The following is an 11,482-nucleotide window of genomic DNA, read 5'->3' as shown; positions in this document are numbered from 1 at the left end:
AACTTGTCCCCAAAGCAAGGTGGTGGGGGTGCTGCTAATTCAGGTAGTGAGTTCCCCGTCATGGGACATTTACTCATCAGGGGTCCTGTAGAACAGAGATTCCCAACGTTGGCTGCATGTTAGAATCACCTGGAAAGGTTTTCTAAACCCAGATGCTCAGGCCCCACCCTAAACCAATTGGATCGAAATGTAGGAGATGGGACCCAGACCCCCCTCAAAGTTTTTTTTTTTTTTTTTTTTCTGAGGCAGAGTCTCACTCTGTTACCCAGGCCAGAGTGCAGTGGCACGATCACGGCTCACTGCAAACCCCACCCCCTGGGCTCCAGCGATCCACCCACCTCAGCTTCCCAAGTAACTGGAACTACAGGTGCACATCAGCACACTCCTCTAACTTTTGTATTTTTAGTAGAGACAAGGTTTTACCATATTGCCCAGGCTGGTCTCGAATTCCTGAGCTCAAGTGATCAATCCACCTCGGCCACCCAAAGTGCTGAGATTGCAGGCATGAGCCACTGTGCCCAGCCCGCAGCAGTTTTTTTTTTTTTTTTTTTTTTGAGATGGAGTTTTGCTCTTGTTGCCCATGCTGGAGTGCAATGGCATGATCTTGGCTCACTGCAACCCTCACCTCCTGGGTTCAAGTGATTCTCCTGCCTCAGCCTCCCGAGTGGCTGGGACTGCCAGCACGCGCCACCATGCCTGGCTCATTTTTGTATTTTTAGTAGAGATGGGGTTTCACCATGTTGGCCAGGCTGGTCTCGAACTTCTGACCTCAGGTGATCTGCCCCCCTAGGCCTCCCAAAGTGCTGGGATTACAGGCATGAGCCACCGCACCCAGCAAATTTTCTGATATTTAAAAAAATAACCTTTTCTTTTAAATTGCTCATAGGAGGCAAGGATACTTCAGAAGCTTTTCCATGCTCAGAGCCTCTTACAAGTCATAATGTGATGCCAGCACACACAAGTGCTAGTGCAAGCATGCCCATGCATGCGATGACCACACATGATGTATATTCAATCAGCGTGGGCTCTCATGTGCGCCCATCTCTGCGTGCACTTGCATGGGGTGTGCACATGTGTGCACGTGTGTGTAAATGTGGTACAGGCAGAGGCGAGGGCCCTTCTTGTGTATTGCTGTGTGTTCCTGGACATGCACGAGGGTGCTGATGGAATTTGTGTGGGTGCATGAGCGTGTGGGTACGTGCTTTTCTGCCTACAGAGAAGAAATCTTTTGTCACTCACCATCTCTTAATTGCAACTGTAAAAGGCAGGAACTAAATTACTTAGAATGAAATACACAATTCTAAAGCTAAGCATGTGTTCCTTAACTCTTCAGGGCTTAGGCTTGGGTGCCTCTTCCTTTGTCTCCAGCCTTATTAATGCATTGGTCCAAACACTGAGAACAGTGAGCTCACATGTAATTGTCAATAAAGCAAACTGTGGAAAGTGGGAATCAGCCATCTCACCATGCCAGAGAGCAGCCTTCCAGACTACTGGGACTGGGAAGATTTGAGACTTCTGGTCGGCTAAAAAAGAATGAACATAACTAAGTGAGAGAGAGGGAGGAGGTTATTCCAGGAGGGCCGGGCACACAGGTGACTCTTCAGCTGGGAGGATCGCTGCCGTCTCAGTGTGAGAGCTGAGCTGTTCTTCCTCAACACTGACCTTTAAACTAGCTCCCTCTGCAGGGGGTCCTCCCTTCCCCTCTCCTCCTGGTGACAACGTTCCTCTAGCCTCATTGTAGGAGGCACTCAGGTGTCTCCTTCTTCAAACAGCTTCTTGAATGCCTAAGTCTCAGTGCTCCCCATTCCCGGTGTTTCCCTAACACCGGGAGAGCCTTCTCGGCCGCTGCCTCCTTGTTTGGCGTGTGAACTGGTGTTGAATGTTCTCAGAATCCAGATGGCTCACAGGGGTTTCGAGCACTGCTCCTGCTGGGGCTGAGGCGACACTGAGAGGGGGGCCTTGGCCTCCCCTGTGGCCGGGCCTGCTCCCTGAGACCTGCATCCCAAGGATTGCATTGCCAGCATGTGGGAGTGTTAGTGATGCCTGGGGCAGCCGCTCGCCCTGACCCGCCGTGTCCCAGTGACTGAGGGAGCCAGGTTGCTCTCTGGGTCTGGATGTGGCCCCCAGACCCAGTTTGTCCACCCCTGGCCTAGGTCGCGAGCATCTGTCCTTTTCCTTCCTAGCATCTCTGGTTCTGCTTCTTTTGGGCAAACAAGTATCCCCCTAGGGAACTACCCTTCCCCTCTTTTTAAGTATCTGGAGTCCATGGACTTCACTTGCCTGCTTGGCTCCAGTTGATCAGCGTGCTCTGCTCTCCTCCACACCCCTCTGCTGGTAATTGGTTTAGCAATGGACACCTGACCCAATGGGTGCCAGTGAGAGTTGGGAACTTCGTTCAGTGCTTGGCAGAAGGAGGCAGTCTTTCTTGCCCTGAGGCTGTAAGATGTGGAACTCACGCAGCCATTTGACTTCCTGAGAGGAAACCCTGGCACTGCCAGTGAGTGGCCACTGTGTGGCACCAGAGGTGCAAGGCAGAGAGAAGAATGGACGACGCCTTCTATCTGATGATGTCATTTGAGCCTCTGGATCAAGCCTCACCTGAAGCCTGAGGATCTTTGGACTTTTCAGTTATGTGAGCCAATAAATTCCCCTTATAGTTTAAGCTATTTGACCTGGGTTTTCTATCATTCATGGCCTCGCCTCTTAACTGATATATCATCCTTACGCTCTCTTGGGGCTGGTGCAGACCCGCCCTGCTGTATGATGATGGCAAGGGGCTCTGTAGGTTTGAGATACTTTGCAGTTGCTTCCTCAATGGTGTCTCCAGCCTCCAAGCCTCCAACACACCCTGCTTTCCTGGGCAGCCCACACATGGGCCCCTCCTGAGTCCCTGGGCCCTAAGCCAAAGCTCTGGTTTTTGCCTCCAACCAGGATTGAGCTTTGCCATGAGTGTTGGGAAGCCTGGATCCTCCAGCCTGTGAGCTCTAAATTCTGCAGCGGAAACATCTGGGCCCTCCGCTGGCCCCAGGGTGCACACCACTAAGTCTGCCATAAGTCACGACAGCATGTCGAGGGTTTTATTGCAGTTATGAATTATGGATATGGCCTGGGCTGTGCACTTCTCATTATTTTTTTCCTGCTGCAATTAAGCCACAAATCATACTTAAGAAATGGAAGGGTGACCGAATTAGTCAGGATTCGTTCATAATAGGCTGACCCTGGAAAAGTCATCCAGGAGAGGTCAGATGTTTGCCAGGTCCCAAGAGCACAAACTGGGAGACAAACAGTGTCTCCTCGCCCAGGTTTCCAGGCTAATGGACTTTGTGCATCTGAAAGGTTCCCGCTGTGTAGCCGCACAATTAACCCACTCGGTACCTTTATCCAGCCTCAGCCAGAAAGCAGAGAGACCCTAAGGAGACTGGATGAGGACTGAGGCTAACTTGGTCCTGCTTCCTGGACCGATAGCTGTCAGACTGAGGATCAGCTTTTTGATTTTGTGAGTGAGTAGATCTGAGGAATGAATGGGACCAGTCCCAAGAGCTGAGACTCTGGGATAAAAGGGTTTCTACCCTGCTGGAGTGAGTAGGTCTTTCCCATTTTTAAATTAACTTTTTATTAAAGTATAATATGTACATAGAAAAAGTGCACATCTGATGACTTTTCAGTCTGTGTAACTGGCAATCAGATCGATGCGAGAGCTCGCTGCTAGGGAGAAGAGGGAGACAGGCTTTCAGCCCTGAGGGGCTCACGTGGGGTCAAAGGATGCATAAATAGTGCTAACCCAAACGAAGCCAGGGTGCGGACGCACAAGCACGCTACCCTGTAGGCAGGACACACCCACACTATCATCCCCTGCTGAGCATCTGGACCTAGCTCTTGCATCCTGGGACCCGGCTGAACTTCCTGGCCCCCTGGCAGTTGTGTAGGTCAGGTGACCTGATCTGGCCAATCAGTGTGAGTGGGTACAACCCGGGTCACTTCTCGGGGAAAGACTTAATGGCTAGTCTGAGACTCTCCAAAGCTCTTTCTCCCTCTGCAATGGTAATCAGCAATGGTTGAAAAGGAGGCCACGGATGGGGGAAAATGTGGAGCAGAGCCCTTGGCTGGCCTCAGGGGACAGACGAATGAGCACTGTTTTCTTTTAAACCTCTGGGATTTTAGGGTTGTTCGCGTGGCAGAACCACGCATGTTTCTACTGACACACATCCTAGTTCTGCTCACCCTTGGGAACGTGTTTTCTGATAACTGTGATATTAGCTGGTACCCAAGGCTGGTCTTTGGGAGCAATAACTCATTGCATTTAGCAATTGCTGAAATCAATAAGATAAGTGGCAGCTGGTATCTTTATCTTCCAGCCACCGCAGTAAACATGCTGATGATCTACAATGCATCATCTCTGAGCCTGCCCCTCCCCATTCCCATGACCTAGCCAGTGATGCTGTCTCTTAGATCTGTTTCCTCTTCTCAATTCTTCATCCCCACAGCCACTGCCTGGGGTGAGGCCTTGCTGAGGACTAACCTAGATGTTGCAGTGGCCAAGGTGGCCTCTGCCTCCAGCCTTGCCCTGACACCTGCCCTCAGTCCCTCCCCCACATCACATCTTCCTAAAACACAAATCTGACCATGGCTACCCCACTCCACTTCCCTCCTTAAGATCCTCTTATGACCGTCTGGGCTTACCACAGACGGTAAGTGAGGCCACGCACCCCTGTGGTAACATAGACTGACTCTAAGGCCAGACAGTCTGTGTTTAATCTGAGCTCCACTGCGTGTCACCTGTGTGTCATTGAGAAAGTTACCCTCTCTGTGTCTCTGCTCCTTCATTTATAAAAGTGAGGCTAATACTAATAATAATGGATAATAATAACACCTACCTCATAGGCCATGGTGAATATTAAATGCGTCAGTTAGTTAAGGCACTTAAACAGTGTGTTCCAGTTATCTATTGTTGCAACTATAAAATACCCCAAAACATAGTGGTTTAAAACAATGACAATTATTTTATTATTGTCCTTCACATTTCTGGGGATCGATGGGGCTCATCTGGGCAGTTCTCATTTGGTCTCTCTTGGGTTTAGTCAGAACGTGGCTGGGGCTAGACTCATTCCTGAGCTTCCTTGCTTATCTGCCTGACAGATGATGCTGACTGTGTACTGGGGTCTGAGCTGAGTGTCCAGACTATAACACCCATACTTGGCCCAGACTCACTCAGCTGCAGCACCCACGCTTGACCAAGTCTTCCTTCCAGCATGGTGGCTGGGCTCTAAGACTGAGTCCCAAGAGAACCAGGCAGAAGTTGCATCCACTTTTAGGACCTAGCTTTGGAAGTCACATAGCGTCACTTTCACAGTAGCCACGGATTCACAGCCCTCTTGATGCAGGGGCTGTCAAGGTCACGTTGTAACAAGAGCCTGTGTGATGGAAGATTCTATTGCGGCCACCTTGGATAATACAACCTGTGGCACAGTGCCTGACAAGTGACAAGTGCTCAGTGAACGGTAGGGGTATTATTGTTGTTTTTTTAGAAATGCAATCTGCATTTGAAAGCTCAGCAGTGTGTGAAAGAGTTAAAGACAGAACAGCTGGGTGTAGGAAGGGCGTGCAGAAGCCCCCACTTCAGCCCTCAGGAAGCTCCATGAAATTGTCAGGTCTCTGCAGCACCCAACGGAAAGCCACTGGGCTCCAGGGTCAAGTCCAGATTCCTAGGGCTGCATATGGATGCTGGCACTTGGCTCCTGTCTGCGTCTCTAGTTCTAGCTCTTGTTATATCCCCACTATACCAATCAGAATTCTTGGTTACAAGCAATAAAACCCACTCTTGTGAGTTTAGAGAGAAAAGGAGATTATTAAAGGGTGTTAGCGGCTCTCAGACCCTTCAGGAGAGCCAGGGGTGCAGGCTTGGAGTCTCCTGGGTAGGAGCAGTGGCCACATTCCAGGCCAGTGGAGGGTCTGGTGCCTCTGCTGCTAAATAGGACGGGAGGCTGGTGTGGGCGATGGTGGACATGGCGGTTTACCCCTGGGATTGCAGCCGCCCTTGTAGGAGGGAGCCTGCAGGGCTAGTCCAAGAGCCGCCTCTGTCATCACACCACTGGCTTCCAAAATGAAGCCTCCCTCGGCTGAATCTGATTGGTGGACCCAAGGTCACATGGCTGTACCTTAGCTGTAGGGGAAGCCGGGAAAGAGCTGCTGGCTTCTACCTTGGGAAGGCTGGGGTTCCTAAGAGGGGAAACCTGAAATACGGGAAGTGTGTGCAAAGGCTCTGGGAAGTTAGGGAGCCGCACACAAATGTCCTCCGTTTCCACGTTGGTCCCTTTCTTGTCCCATGAAAGTTCTAACATCTCTTCGGTGGCCTGGCTCCCTCTCGTGGCTCCTTCTTGGCCTTGTTTCCTGGTAATCTCGGGTCTTCTTCCCTCCTCAAAGCTCTGCCTGCTTCCTCCTCCTGCCTCTCCTGTGTTTGCATCCCACCATCCCTATACAGACCTCCATCCCAGCATCAACAAAAGCCACCTGCTCTTATGCATTTTCATGTCTGTCCTTCCCCCAAACTGAGCCTCTAGGGCAGGCTACATCTTTTCCCTCTCTGAGTCCAGCATGCATAGCCAGGAGCTGGCGCACAGTAGGTGCTCTGCGCATGTGGGCGGAGGAATGAATGATGAAGTCCACATCACAAGGTCTTGTGCTCCCACCTCAAAGCCGGGGACCTGGAAGCACTCACTAGATGTGAAATCTGAGGCTTCTAAGTGAGCCCACATTTATGATGCTGATGTTCTTTTCAGTCTCCACAGAAAACAGTATTCCAGGAGCTTTTTCCACCTAGGATAATACTTGGGGCTCAAACCCAAAGGAAATACCCTGAAAGGAAATGGCAGCTGCTTCCTGGCTCAATAATGGTCTCTCGATTGAGGGGTGACCCTGCTTTTCTGGCTAAACACATTTTCCTCCCGAAGGGTCAGGGAGTAGGTAAGAGGCTCAGGCTCATCTGGTTTCCTCTTGATTCCTTCCGATGTCTCAAAGAGAAGGGCCATGCTGTTGGCAGGAACTAGGAGTGAATCTGGCACTCCATGAGTGATTACAAGTGAGGCCTTGGATATTTGCGTAATGAACCCAGAGTGCTTTCCACGAAGCTGTCAGGCAGTTTCTCCAGTTGACATAGTCTTCACATTTAATGGCAGATGACAGTGTTTATATAAAACAAAGGAGAACAAGGAAGACATATGGACACCCCCTCCCTGCAATCCGTCTCCCTTTCATTCCTTAGCTTCCATCTCCTTTAGCCTTCACTGCTGGGCACTGGGGTGGGCCAGGCAGGACTGAATTTGGGTTGATGCAGCAGATGTTCATGGCCTCCAGAGGCCAGTGATGCCTGCAAGCAGGAGACAGGGTTAGAGGACAAAGGTTGGCCTTAAAGGTGGGGAAGAGGTGGGGTATGTGTGTGTATACAGATGCAGTTATTACTTGTCCTGTAATTACTCCAGTGATGTCTGTCTACACCCTCATCTCAAAAAGTACCCCCTAGGCTAGGCACAGTGGCTGATGCCTATAATCCCAGCACTTTGGGAGGCCGAGGCGGGCAGATTTCCTGAGGTTAGGAGTTCAAGACCAGCCTGGCCAACATGGTGAAACCGCGCCTTTACGAAAAAATACAAAAATTACCCGGGTGTGGTGGCAGGCACCTGTAATCCCAGCTACTAAGGAGGCCAAGGCAGGGAGAATTGCTTGATCTTGGGAGGTGGAGGTTGCAGTGAGCTGAGATTGCACCACTGCACCTCCAGCCTGGGCGACAGAGCGAGACTCCATCTCAAAAAAAGTACCCCCAAATACAAGAACACCTAGAATTTAAAAAAAGCAATAGATACCTTTCAGTATCCCTGCCCCACATTCTCAATCCTTCCCACAAACCACCGTTGAGATTTTAGTAGTTATTTTACAAGACTTCTCTCCACGCCTTTATGCTCTTCTATGAACAGGGCTGCAGGTTTTCACAGGTGGGACTCGAGGATTCCATCCTAAAGCATCTGGATTTGCCCTTCCCTTGTCTCTATTACCCCAGTGATGCTCTACTTTTTTCCCCATCCCTGAGCGCTGTCTCCAGCAGGTCCCATGGCTTAGCTTTTTCTAGTCGCTCTTGGATAATAAAAAGTCCTCTGCCTACTAATAGTTAATTTATATATATATGGTGGTATGGTGAATGGGGTTTCTCTGGATGGATACAGGAATAAGAATGTGAATCAGAGATCATGGCTGCCTAACTGTCTGCAAGTCTTCGTGGGGAGCGTTTGCTAGAAACAGGCTTTGCATTTTGAAAAAAAATGAAAGATTCAGCAAAGTTACAAGAAATTGCCATGGAAGGAAAAGAAGTCTCCAATGTCACAGGAATCTCAATTCGCAGGTCGATGCCCCAGATCATTTGAAACCTATTTAACTGAAGAGGAGAGATTCAGGAAGCAGCTCTGAAAAGTTGACCAGCCTTTGCCTGAAGAAGAGTGTAGCATGATCAGGTTTGCTTGAAGGTCGGTGTCGCTGTGACCAGCCTCAGCCAGAACAATGCAGAACAACAGTGAACTCCTTTACCATCCCAAAGAAAAGTTCAAACATCAAATCAGAGAACCACAGAAGAAGAGGAACAGGTACAAGTTAAGCGTGCTAAGAAACAAGAATGTGAGAGGAGGAAGCAGGAGGGAGAAGCTCAAAGGCCCTACAAAAAGAAAAAGATGGGAATGCTTAAAGTATGGAGCCCAAGGCTGAGTGTAGCGGCCCACGCCTGTAGTGACAGCACGTTGGGAGGCCGAGGAGGGCAGATCACTTGAGGCTGGGAGTCTGACACCAGCCTTGTCAACATGGCAAAACCGCATCTCTACTAAAAAAAAAAAAAATTATAATACAAAAATTACCTGGGTGTGGTGGCACACACCTGTAATTCCAGCTACTTGGGAGGCTGAGGCACAAGAATCGCTTGAACCTGGGAGGTGGAGGTCGCAATGAGCCGAGATGGCGCCACCGATCTCCAGCCTGGGTGAAGGAAAAAAAAAAGAGAGAGAGAGAATAAATGAAGCAAAGAGACTAAAAAGGGCCAACCAAATTTGAATTTACAAATGGAGTATCTTCTTCAAAAAATAGAAGAAAAAAGTTAAATTAGACATTGTTCTTACAGGTGAAAATATCTGCTCTTGGATTTTTTTGTGTACACAACAGGTGCCTCCCAACAAAGAGCTAAATTTGTCAACATAACTGCATTGCTAACTCTACTAAATAGAAAGTGTGCAAATATTTTTGTTCTGGTAAAAAAAAAAAGCTTTTTCTTTCCTTTTTTAAATTTTATGTTTTATATTTTTAATTAAAATTTGTTTTTCTTTTCCTTTTATTTTGTTTTTTAGAGATGGAGTCTTGCCATATTGCCCAGGCTGGTCTCGAACTCCTGGACTCAAGCAATTCTCTCGCCTTGGCCCTCCCAAAGTGCTGGGATTATAGGCGTGAACCACCATGCCTAGCCGAAAAGAAAATTTTCTATATATGTTTCAAAAAATATTATGTGCAGGGTATGTATGAAAGCAGATTGCTGCTGGGGGTTAAAAACAAGTAAATGTTGAGATTTAACACTATGTTGTTATTTAAAGGAAATTTTGCCTACTTTAAAAGACAAAACAGGTGAGTTTTTTTTGTTTTAAACTTTCAACAGCCAACTATGAGATTCTATACATATTTCCTACATAAGCTAAATGTTGTTGGGATGGCTCATAAATAAAAGAGGATATGAATGAACTTAAAAAAATCCTTTGTTTAGTCCCGTGTCATAATGAAAACATTGAATTCCAGCCAAAGATAAACTTTTCTTTCACTCCTCTGGTGGGGGTGGGCCGGGCTGCTGCTTGTCTTTACTCCCAGCGCCTCCCCACTGCTCACCAGGCGTCCTTCCTGCTGCTCTAGGGTGTGGAAAAGCTCTGCCTGAGAGCACTCGAGGTCTGGGCTTGGCGGTGTTCACATGCACCCTTCTTGCAGGTTTCTTAGCAATCCCCGCACCTGAAACCTCCAGGACTTGCCTGTACCCTCCGCCTTCGGGCTCTGTCAGCCTGTGGTCCTGGGACATTCCATCCCTCCAGGTGCCTCTGTGCAAAGTCCCTTTCCAAGAGACCCCAAGCCAGCTCCTCTGGTGGAAGCTAAGTTGGTGGGGGCACAGCTTCATGCTTCCGACCACCCTCAGTGGAAAGACCGCTCAAGCCCTGTCCAGCCCTTCTTCCTCCCGGACACTTCTGCTGTCTGACACTTCAGGCTGGCAGCTGCCCTCTTGCCTTCATGTTTCCCCAGGCATGAGGCTGACACCCACCAGCCTCTGTGTGCACGGACACCAAGGGACACAGCTCTCCCAGGGTTACCAAGGCCCCCTCCCAGGGCTTGGGGTAAGGAGGGAGGATAGTTCCTTCATAGGGGCAGGGAATACCTTAGTAGTCCAACAACTGTCCCCAAGAGGTCCCCTCTCTCTTTGTCTCTTCTATTCAGTTAGATAGAATAGGCTGAGGGTCACCAAATGGGTTTTCTTGCACCATCTTTACAAATCCTGCATCAGTAGTCCAGCATCTCATCTCAGAATATGGGGAGATTTAGGGGCCTACTGTTTTACTATTGGCCCCTGGGGGGCTTCAGTGGACACTTGACACAGTCCCGTTTTAACCTCCTGAACATGGAGGTTAGGAGCTACGTGGCTTGTCCCGTGCACCCACTGGGTACACCACGGCAAGCACCCCCACCACACCTGCCCTTAGCAAAGCGAGCTCACTCATCTCGCTTGATGCTCCCGATCAATGTGTGGGGCATATGGGGACAGTTCATTTGGTCCTCATTTTACAGATGAGGATACTGAGGCTAGGAGAGTCAAGGAATTTACTCACGCACAATGGCTTGACTTGGACTCTGGTTCTCTGACTCCACATGCCTGTTAATGAACATTCATACCGGGCTCATTAGCATCCCCCCTTTTTTTTTGAGACAGGGTCTCACTCATATCGCCCAGGCTGGAGTGCATTGGTGCAATCTTGGCTCACTGAGTCTCAACTTCCTGGGCTTAGGTGATCCTTCTGTCTCAGCCTCTGGAGCAGCTGGCACTGCAGGTGCATGTCACCACGCCTGGCTAATTTTTTTGTATTTTTAGTAGAGACAGGGTTTCCTTATGTTGCCCAGGCTGATCTCGAACTCTTGGGCTCAAGCCATCCACCTGCCTCAGCCTCCCAAAGTGCTAGGATTACAGCAGTGAGCCACCATGCCAGCCAATGCCATTTTATGCCTTCTGTTTCCCAGGAGTTTCCATTGGATTTAGGACAGGACTCTTGGCAGGAATTATCATTGATACCAGAAGTGCCTTATCTGAGCTCTGTTAGCTGAGGCTCCCCTAAATCCTTGTTCTTTTGCAGTGGCACAAAGATATCAATAATTTAATTTATGCTAAATTGCAGAAACTTTAATGAACATGCATTTCAGTAGAGGAATTCAA

Source organism: Pan paniscus, chromosome 15 (genome assembly GCF_029289425.2).
Source record: "Pan paniscus chromosome 15, NHGRI_mPanPan1-v2.0_pri, whole genome shotgun sequence".
In the NCBI taxonomy this organism is placed as follows: Eukaryota; Metazoa; Chordata; class Mammalia; order Primates; family Hominidae; genus Pan; species Pan paniscus.
This window is presented reverse-complemented; position numbering follows the sequence as displayed.